This window comes from Vicugna pacos, unplaced genomic scaffold, assembly GCF_048564905.1.
Source record: "Vicugna pacos unplaced genomic scaffold, VicPac4 scaffold_17, whole genome shotgun sequence".
Taxonomy (NCBI): domain Eukaryota; kingdom Metazoa; phylum Chordata; class Mammalia; order Artiodactyla; family Camelidae; genus Vicugna; species Vicugna pacos.
The window spans coordinates 4,602,931-4,614,107 of NW_027328738.1; the positions used below are offsets into that span (position 1 = coordinate 4,602,931).

The 11,177-nt window shown below is 45.3% G+C and overlaps 1 long non-coding RNA gene across 1 annotated transcript; it reads right to left on the bottom strand.

Moving 5' to 3' along the window:
• Positions 1–5,186: 5,186 nt before the first annotated feature.
• LOC140692771 (uncharacterized) lies at positions 5,187–10,403 on the bottom strand. The gene is made up of 4 exons (XR_012068341.1): positions 10,244–10,403; positions 5,802–5,872; positions 5,503–5,593; positions 5,187–5,420 (listed from the first exon to the last, which is right to left on the bottom strand). It is a non-coding gene; the product is annotated as an uncharacterized lncRNA (long non-coding RNA).
• Between the last annotated feature and the right edge of the window lie 774 nt (positions 10,404–11,177).

The window sequence follows — 11,177 nt, forward strand, 5'->3', positions numbered from 1 at the left end:
GTACTTTCAGACTTGCCCAGTCCTGGTGAAGTCGACTTTAGGGGAGACACGAAGAGAAGCTGGCCGATAAGCTGGTTGCACGGATTGAGGAGAGATGCGAACACATGGATGAGAGATGTTCTGCTACAATGGAGAATACTGGCGTGGAGACAGCTGTAGAGGATACCAGGCTCAAAAGACATTCATGAGACATATTGAAACTCACTGATACAGGCAGAAACATACGGAGTGCCAACGTGGACTTGAGGAAGTTCCTCAATTCTCTTCTCCAATAACGGGTCCAAGGTCCCTGACGTCTGAAGGAGAAGAAATGGCAGAGATGATCAAAACGCTCCTGTTCTTGGAAGAGGTCGTGAGAATCCACACGTCCCAAGGGGCATTCCCAAGCCATTCAGACCAAAATTCAACAAGCCCAGGTAAGCCTTTTCCCAGGTTTGGGCCTAGCTAGTGAGCACTTGCCCTTGCCTCCCCTCCACTCAGGCATCCATTTTGAAGGATCAGTACCTGAGCTGCAATGAAGCCATTACGAGAAGAGCAAGCCCCTCCTAGAATCAGAGTTCCTCCAGCTTCACTCTCTGTGAACAACAGTGAACACCTTAAAGGTCAAATAGTCTCGGCTGAAATAGATAAAATTGAATACTTAGCTCACACCTAGAAACGATGTCCTTCCGCTAGATTCAGCAAATGTTGTGTTTATGTCTTCCCTGGGGTGAAGGGAGTGTGGTAAGTGAGGGGAATCTTTGACTGAACATGAATCTGTATCAGGCTTCAGTTTTTCAAGACAGTGAAGGTAAATAGTACAAGTCAGAAAGTGAACTGAACTGTAAAAGTCGCCAATGACATTAAAGACACAGCTTATGTGGATCGTCTATCACTTGAGTCAAGCCCCCGGGGGCACTATATCATGGGGGTGCAGACTTGGTTGCGTTAAATGGCTTTAAACTACAGGATCGGATGATTAAGCGTTCTCAACACTGATAGAAAAACACCTGGTTCTCAATAGACTAGCATAACTGCAGCAGGATTCTCCTAGCTAGAATGCCTCTAGGTGCTTTTGGATTCAAACCTAAATGTATATATTTGGTTTGTTTCCTCTTGTATTTTCCTAGAGAGGGATGTTACCCCTTGAAATGCCAACATTGGCCAGTAGGTGTCATTGGGATACAGGGCACCACATGCACAAGTGTATCCAAGGTTGGGGGTTATTCCATGTTTCCAAAAGTTATTTCATGGTTCCTGTTGGTTTCGGAGGCTTCAACCTTAAAGAGCTGACATGACCCCTTGAACAGTTTGGACTGCTAGTTTGCATTCTATCTGTCTAGCTTTTCCGTAGAGCTGACACAATGTTACCAAAATTGACAAGTCTGGCTTCTAGGTCGATTTAGTGTGTTTCAAAAAATAACTCCATTTTCGTATAACTCCCAAAACATGTAAATGAGTTCTGTTAAACTTCTTAAAGACTGCAAATGGGATATCAACACAATGTCAAAATAGTTGTCTTCGGACAATCCCTCCCACCACGGCTGTATAGAAACAAAGAGCTAAGCAAATATCACATTTCTGTGAAATGTATCTGGATAGTGTTGATTCATCGATGCCCAGTTGGCAGAGAAGAAGTGCAACCTGCACTCACTCGCTCCCATGTACAGAGCAATGGAAACATCCACTCACCCAGCCCTTAGCATAGGACACTGGCCGAAGAGAGGTCTGTTACTCCCAAAGACAGGATGAGGCCTCAGGACACCTGGAAGCAGGAGAATGCAAAGCAGGGAATGGAAACCAGTGCAGGTTCGGACCCCTGGTGATGGAGAAACAAGGGTGAATCTCTGTTTAACTTGGACGCACACTCTCAAGCGGACAGGAGACATGGGTTTGAAGGTGATGTGCTGAGATTTACAAGAGTGCACAGCAGATGCTTGGCTGAGAGAACTCAAAGAAACCAGCGCAAAATATCCCCACAGTTAATTCTGAGACCAAGATCCCAGCTGCCAAATTTGAGGTAGCAGAGGCAATGGTCAGTGAGGCATAGAGCTACGGATGATGGCACACGCTGAGTCTCAGGGATCTGGAGTGCGTTGTGGGATGTGGTGGGTCGAATCAAGAGAGCAAACCGAACTGTGTACCAATAATAAATCAACCACACTGGTCGCGCGGTTGCGATTACCGATATGTCCCATGGCCACACCCAGTACATCTGCAGGACCAGGGACCAATTGGGAATTTTGCCAATAGAGCACGTGTGGGGCTGAATCAGAGATATCTTGCATCTGGTCTGAGGGATCCAGGGGGCCTTGAATTTGAAATCAGAATGAAAAGCCTTAGGATATGCTACATTCATAACCTGGGCTGGGATTATGGTTTGGTTTGAGTCACAGGATGCGCAACAACTCTGTGGTTGCCTTCGTGCACCCGTGCGACAAGGATGAGAGGACAAGGGAGAGTGGTCCAAGTCCACAGCGTGAGAAGAGGAAGCATTCCCTTCAGCACTATCTCCCAAAAGCGGATGCTACATTTTGGATGGCACCGGCACGGTACGGCACCTAGGACAACAAGGAAGGTCAGCGGGATCATTCCAGCAGGCCCTGATATGTGACATCCATAGATATGCTTCCACTGGTGTTTCTGTAGACAGAGAAGCTCTGGAAAGAACTCATTTCATTGGGACATTCCCGTGGCAATAAAAAGCAGAAGAGCACTCTCAGTTTGCTGTTTTGGAAACACTCCAAAATGACATAGAGAAGAATGCAGAGCTGAGAACTTTTAGAAGCTTCATTTCCACAAGAGGAAGTGTCCTGTGCACTTTCAGAAGTGTGAGATAAGTATAATCAAAATGAAGTTATGCTAATCGAAGTAGAATGGGTTGTTCATCACAACTAATGCAACACCAGCAATTGGAGATATACCAAACAACACACACAGGTACAGGTTATGGCATCAATGCCTAGGAGAAATTGTCCTCACAGAAATCCCATGGAATTGCGTAGAGACAAGAGTCTAAAATTTTCAATTAACAAAGCCCTAGAAGTCTACATTAGATACCTGATATTACCTGACCAGTAGAGATGAAGAAGAACAGTAAAAGAAACAGGAAGTACCATTTTCAGTTCCAAAGATATTGAAGGCGCAAAAGATAAGCTTTCAAACAACTAGTCTGCAAAACGCTATCCAGAACAAGTGTTGAAAATGAAGGTCAGGAAAACACTGAAGAACACCAGTGTCTCAGAATCACAAAAGGCAGAATACCAGAAAAGGGGAAGAGAAAGTCTCAACACGAGCCAAAAATGTCAGGAAACTCAATGGTTGTGATAATATCAGGGCTAAAATTCAGTCCTTAGCAGACTAGATAATGCAGAGGGACGCGTGAATGACTGTGAAGACAGGGGAAGAGAAAAACCTCGGTCAGAAGCAGACATAGGAAAGCAAGTGCAAACAAATGAAAACATTGCAGTTGAACCCTGGGTTAAGACAGGGCATGAAAGAATAGAAATCATGAGTCCCAGATGGAAAAGCAAGAGATAAAGAAACAAAAAGTGTCTGAAAATTTATCTGTAGAAAAATCAGACTGAAACTTGCTGAAAGCCAAGAAAGAATCATCTATGCGAATTCAGGAATTACACAGCATCCGAAGGAGGTGGAATCCCAATAGACCTACCAGCAGCTGTATGATTCAAATCAACAAAGTTCACGAATATCCGAGTGATTTAAAATGCACCTGGAGGAAACAACATAGTCACAAGGAAACCTCCAGAGGGGTTTCAGCTGATATCTCGGCAGCAATATTGCAGGACAGGGAGGAGTGCCAGGACACAGACCATATCCTGAATGGCCAAATGCTGCCACCTAGGGTAGCCTATGCCACATGAACACCATTTCAAATAACGGCAGAGCTAGAGAATTCTACAGACCGGCAAATCTTAAAAGAATTCAGCAGTTCAAAAGTTTTTCTAAAAGAAAGGTTGAGAAAACTCCCCTGAATAGAAAAGCAGCAAGATGGAATGGAAAGAAGAAACCATTATTGGAAATGCAAGAAGAGCATGTGTGGCAGAGAAGAAAGAAGAAGAACTTAAGGAGGACATCAAAACCCTAAAGATGGGAGAGGGAAGCAGGAAATCATAGGTGATTGGAAGCACTCTCTTAAGTGAATCAGCTTATTTGACTGTGTCTGAAGCGAAAGGAGAGATGCATGGCCTGACGTGTTTGCAAAACAAGCGAGAAGAAGACCAACAAAGAATCAAACCAACAAACAAGCACCAAAATGGTATGGTTGGCTGACATATACAAAGGGAACCATGATTATTCAAAAGAAAATACTCAAGGTGAGGTCAAGGGTCATTCAGAACGCATCGACCCAGTATCGTGGCTTGCATGTACTCAGCACACTTGTATTCGGAAATCAGAAGCGTGCATTCATATTCGTACATTTTGATTCATAAGAGCATATCGTGACCTAACACTAATGCCGATTTGGAATCAAATGGATTCCTAGTCCGTGATGTAGACTTGTATGTCTTCCAACAGGATGAAGGAATGCCATATTCTAGGCTACGTAGAGAAGAAATGTAAGAAGCCTATAACAAAGGCAAGTAGCTCTGCCAAAGTGTACTAAGTGCAAAAGAGACCGACAGCAAAGTGCACATTGGGGTTGGTTTCATTTCTTGGAATTTCAGCCCCCATGAATCCAATGGATCCATGTCCTGAGAGTGTGGGTGTTTCAGCAGAAATCAGGCGACGCATATGTATTCCGGGTGTACGGATATTATAGGAACATAAGTCTCCTTTAGTGGGTCCCTGTGTACTGTGAACTGTTAGAAAGTTTAAAGACGTGTGAAACCATCAACTGAAAAGGGACACACTTCCCTCCATTGGTACGGTGCATAGAGCTCTGAACAAAAGGAAAGAGGGAAGAAGAAAGGCCCATGGGACGCTAGTGGGTAGAATCACATTTCCCTTAGGAACCTCTCGTCGGATGCAGCCCCTCCCCCAACACTGACAAGATGCAGCAGCCATTGGGGATGGCAGTTAGCGGTTGGATTCCAGGTGGAATGTTGGTGTTTACCGCGAGGCTTGTTGTGGCTGTTGGATCCTAGGTAACCGGGCAGAGTTCTGTGGGTGGATCAGTGTGATGGAGGGGCTGCCGCCCTCTGTGGAGCTTGGCTTAGGTCTTTGGTCCGGGAAGCTGTGTAAGTTCGAGATACTGCTGCTGCCCAAAGACCTGAGGTCACAGGTCAGTTTCCAGAACCTGAAAGGGCAGACAGTGGAAGATCTGCCTGTCATCAGCTTACTGGTCAGGCTCTGAGGTACTTTCAGACTTGCCCAGTCCTGGTGAAGTCGACTTTAGGGGAGACACGAAGAGAAGCTGGCCGGTAAGCTGGCTGCACGGATTGAGGAGAGATGCGAACACATGGATGAGAGATGTTCTGCTACAATGGAGAATACTGGCGTGGAGACAGCTGTAGAGGATACCAGGCTCAAAAGACATTCATGAGACATATTGAAACTCACTGATACAGGCAGAAACATACGGAGTGCCAACGTGGACTTGAGGAAGTTCCTCAATTCTCTTCTCCAATAACGGGTCCAAGGTCCCTGACGTCTGAAGGAGAAGAAATGGCAGAGATGATCAAAACGCTCCTGTTCTTGGAAGAGGTCGTGAGAATCCACACGTCCCAAGGGGCATTCCCAAGCCATTCAGACCAAAATTCAACAAGCCCAGGTAAGCCTTTTCCCAGGTTTGGGCCTAGCTAGTGAGCACTTGCCCTTGCCTCCCCTCCACTCAGGCATCCATTTTGAAGGATCAGTACCTGAGCTGCAATGAAGCCATTACGAGAAGAGCAAGCCCCTCCTAGAATCAGAGTTCCTCCAGCTTCACTCTCTGTGAACAACAGTGAACACCTTAAAGGTCAAATAGTCTCGGCTGAAATAGATAAAATTGAATACTTAGCTCACACCTAGAAACGATGTCCTTCCGCTAGATTCAGCAAATGTTGTGTTTATGTCTTCCCTGGGGTGAAGGGAGTGTGGTAAGTGAGGGGAATCTTTGACTGAACATGAATCTGTATTAGGCTTCAGTTTTTCAAGACAGTGAAGGTAAATAGTACAAGTCAGAAAGTGAACTGAACTGTAAAAGTCGCCAATGACATTAAAGACACAGCTTATGTGGATCGTCTATCACTTGAGTCAAGCCCCCGGGGGCACTATATCATGGGGGTGCAGACTTGGTTGCGTTAAATGGCTTTAAACTACAGGATCGGATGATTAAGCGTTCTCAACACTGATAGAAAAACACCTGGTTCTCAATAGACTAGCATAACTGCAGCAGGATTCTCCTAGCTAGAATGCCTCTAGGTGCTTTTGGATTCAAACCTAAATGTATATATTTGGTTTGTTTCCTCTTGTATTTTCCTAGAGAGGGATGTTACCCCTTGAAATGCCAACATTGGCCAGTAGGTGTCATTGGGATACAGGGCACCACAAGCACAAGTGTATCCAAGGTTGGGGGTTATTCCATGTTTCCTAAAGTTATTTCATGGTTCCTGTTGGTTTCGGAGGCTTCAACCTTAAAGAGCTGACATGACCCCTTGAACAGTTTGGACTGCTAGTTTGCATTCTATCTGTCTAGCTTTTCCGTAGAGCTGACAAAATGTTACCAAAATTGACAAGTCTGGCTTCTAGGTCGATTTAGTGTGTTTCAAAAAATAACTCCATTTTCGTATAACTCCCAAAACATGTAAATGAGTTCTGTTAAACTTCTTAAAGACTGCAAATGGGATATCAACACAATGTCAAAATAGTTGTCTTCGGACAATCCCTCCCACCACGGCTGTATAGATACAAAGAGCTAAGCAAATATCACATTTCTGTGAAATGTATCTGGATAGTGTTGATTCATCGATGCCCAGTTGGCAGAGAAGAAGTGCAACCTGCACTCACTCGCTCCCATGTACAGAGCAATGGAAACATCCACTCACCCAGCCCTTAGCATAGGACACTGGCCGAAGAGAGGTCTGTTAATCCCAAAGACAGGATGAGGCCTCAGGACACCTGGAAGCAGGAGAATGCAAAGCAGGGAATGGAAACCAGTGCAGGTTCGGACCCCTGGTGATGGAGCAACAAGGGTGAAACTCTGTTTAACTTGGACGCACACTCTCAAGCGGACAGGAGACATGGGTTTGAAGGTGATGTGCTGAGATTTACAAGAGTGCACAGCAGATGCTCGGCTGAGAGAACTCAAAGTAACCAGCGCAAAATATCCCCACAGTTAATTCTGAGACCAAGATCCCAGCTGCCAAATTTGAGGTAGCAGAGGCAATGGTCAGTGAGGCATAGAGCTACGGATGATGGCACACGCTGAGTCTCAGGGATCTGGAGTGCGTTGTGGGATGTGGTGGGTCGAATCAAGAGAGCAAACCGAACTGTGTACCAATAATAAATCAACCACACTGGTCGCGCGGTTGCGATTACCGATATGTCCCATGGCCACACCCAGTACATCTGCAGGACCAGGGACCAATTGGGAATTTTGCCAATAGAGCACGTGTGGGGCTGAATCAGAGATATCGTGCATCTGGTCTGAGGGATCCAGGGGCCTTGAATTTGAAATCAGAATGAAAAGCCTTAGGATATGCTACATTCATAACCTGGGCTGGGATTATGGTTTGGTTTGAGTCACAGGATGCGCAACAACTCTGTGGTTGCCTTCGTGCACCCGTGCGACAAGGATGAGAGGACAAGGAAGAGTGGTCCAAGTCCACAGCGTGAGAAGAGGAAGCATTCCCTTCAGCACTATCTCCCAAAAGCGGATGCTACATTTTGGATGGCACCGGCACGGTACGGCACCTAGGACAACAAGGAAGGTCTGCGGGATCATTCCAGCAGGCCCTGATATGTGACATCCATAGATATGCTTCCACTGGTGTTTCTGTAGACAGAGAAGCTCTGGAAAGAACTCATTTCATTGGGACATTCCCGTGGCAATAAAAAGCAGAAGAGCACTCTCAGTTTGCTGTTTTGGAAACACTCCAAAATGACATAGAGAAGAATGCAGAGCTGAGAACTTTTAGAAGCTTCATTTCCACAAGAGGAAGTGTCCTGTGCACTTTCAGAAGTGTGAGATAAGTATAATCAAAATGAAGTTATGCTAATCGAAGTAGTATGGGTTGTTCATCACAACTAATGCAACACCAGCAATTGGAGATATACCAAACAACACACACAGGTACAGGTTATGGCATCAATGTCTAGGAGAAATTGTCCTCACAGAAATCCCATGGAATTGCGTAGAGACAAGAGTCTAAAATTTTCAATTAACAAAGCCCTAGAAGTCTACATTAGATACCTGATATTACCTGACCAGTAGAGATGAAGAAGAACAGTAAAAGAAACAGGAAGTACCATTTTCAGTTCCAAAGATATTGAAGGCGCAAAAGATAAGCTTTCAAACAACTAGTCTGCAAAACGCTATCCAGAACAAGTGTTGAAAATGAAGGTCAGGAAAACACTGAAGAACACCAGTGTCTCAGAATCACAAAAGGCAGAATACCAGAAAAGGGGAAGAGAAAGTCTCAACACGAGCCAAAAATATCAGGAAACTCAATGGTTGTGATAATATCAGGGCTAAAATTCAGTCCTTAGCAGACTAGATAATGCAGAGGGACGCGTGAATGACTGTGAAGACAGGGGAAGAGAAAAACCTCGGTCAGAAGCAGACATAGGAAAGCAAGTGCAAACAAATGAAAACATTGCAGTTGAACCCTGGGTTAAGACAGGGCATGAAAGAATAGAAATCATGAGTCCCAGATGGAAAAGCAAGAGATAAAGAAACAAAAAGTGTCTGAAAATTTATCTGTAGAAAAATCAGACTGAAACTTGCTGAAAGCCAAGAAAGAATCATCTATGCGAATTCAGGAATTACACAGCATCCGAAGGAGGTGGAATCCCAATAGACCTACCAGCAGCTGTATGATTCAAATCAACAAAGTTCACGAATATCCGAGTGATTTAAAATGCACCTGGAGGAAACAACATAGTCACAAGGAAACCTCCAGAGGGGTTTCAGCTGATATCTCGGCAGCAATATTGCAGGACAGGGAGGAGTGCCAGGACACAGACCATATCCTGAATGGCCAAATGCTGCCACCTAGGGTAGCCTATGCCACATGAACACCATTTCAAATAACGGCAGAGCTAGAGAATTCTACAGACCGGCAAATCTTAAAAGAATTCAGCAGTTCAAAAGTTTTTCTAAAAGAAAGGTTGAGAAAACTCCCCTGAATAGAAAAGCAGCAAGATGGAATGGAAAGAAGAAACCATTATTGGAAATGCAAGAAGAGCATGTGTGGCAGAGAAGAAAGAAGAAGAACTTAAGGAGGACATCAAAACCCTAAAGATGGGAGAGGGAAGCAGGAAATCATAGGTGATTGGAAGCACTCTCTTAAGTGAATCAGCTTATTTGACTCTGTTTGAAGCGAAAGGAGAGATGCATGGCCTGACGTGTTTGCAAAACAAGCGAGAAGAAGACCAACAAAGAATCAAACCAACAAACAAGCACCAAAATGGTATGGTTGGCTGACATATACAAAGGGAACCATGATTATTCAAAAGAAAATACTCAAGGTGAGGTCAAGGGTCATTCAGAACGCATCGACCCAGTATCGTGGCTTGCATGTACTCAGCACACTTGTATTCGGAAATCAGAAGCGTGCATTCATATTCGTACATTTTGATTCATAAGAGCATATCGTGACCTAACACTAATGCCGATTTGGAATCAAATGGATTCCTAGTCCGTGATGTAGACTTGTATGTCTTCCAACAGGATGAAGGAATGCCATATTCTAGGCTACGTAGAGAAGAAATGTAAGAAGCCTATAACAAAGGCAAGTAGCTCTGCCAAAGTGTACTAAGTGCAAAAGAGACCGACAGCAAAGTGCACATTGGGGTTGGTTTCATTTCTTGGAATTTCAGCCCCCATGAATCCAATGGATCCATGTCCTGAGAGTGTGGGTGTTTCAGCAGAAATCAGGCGACGCATATGTATTCCGGGTGTATGGATATTATAGGAACATAAGTCTCCTTTAGTGGGTCCCTGTGTACTGTGAACTGTTAGAAAGTTTAAAGACGTGTGAAACCATCAACTGAAAAGGGACACACTTCCCTCCATTGGTACGGTGCATAGAGCTCTGAACAAAAGGAAAGAGGGAAGAAGAAAGGCCCATGGGACGCTAGTGGGTAGAATCACATTTACCTTAGGAACCTCTCGTCGGATGCAGCCCCTCCCCCAACACTGACAAGATGCAGCAGCCATTGGGGATGGCAGTTAGCGGTTGGATTCCAGGTGGAATGTTGGTGTTTACCGCGAGGCTTGTTGTGGCTGTTGGATCCTAGGTAACCGGGCAGAGTTCTGTGGGTGGATCAGTGTGATGGAGGGGCTGCCGCCCTCTGTGGAGCTTGGCTTAGGTCTTTGGTCCGGGAAGCTGTGTAAGTTCGAGATACTGCTGCTGCCCAAAGACCTGAGGTCACAGGTCAGTTTCCAGAACCTGAAAGGGCAGACAGTGGAAGATCTGCCTGTCATCAGCTTACTGGTCAGACTCCGAGGTACTTTCAGACTTGCCCAGTCCTGGTGAAGTCGACTTTAGGGGAGACACGAAGAGAAGCTGGCCGGTAAGCTGGCTGCACGGATTGAGGAGAGATGCGAACACATGGATGAGAGATGTTCTGCTACAATGGAGAATACTGGCGTGGAGACAGCTGTAGAGGATACCAGGCTCAAAAGACATTCATGAGACATATTGAAACTCACTGATACAGGCAGAAACATACGGAGTGCCAACGTGGACTTGAGGAAGTTCCTCAATTCTCTTCTCCAATAACGGGTCCAAGGTCCCTGACGTCTGAAGGAGAAGAAATGGCAGAGATGATCAAAACGCTCCTGTTCTTGGAAGAGGTCGTGAGAATCCACACGTCCCAAGGGGCATTCCCAAGCCATTCAGACCAAAATTCAACAAGCCCAGGTAAGCCTTTTCCCAGGTTTGGGCCTAGCTAGTGAGCACTTGCCCTTGCCTCCCCTCCACTCAGGCATCCATTTTGAAGGATCAGTACCTGAGCTGCAATGAAGCCATTACGAGAAGAGCAAGCCCCTCCTAGAATCAGAGTTCCTCCAGCTTCACTCTCTGTGAACA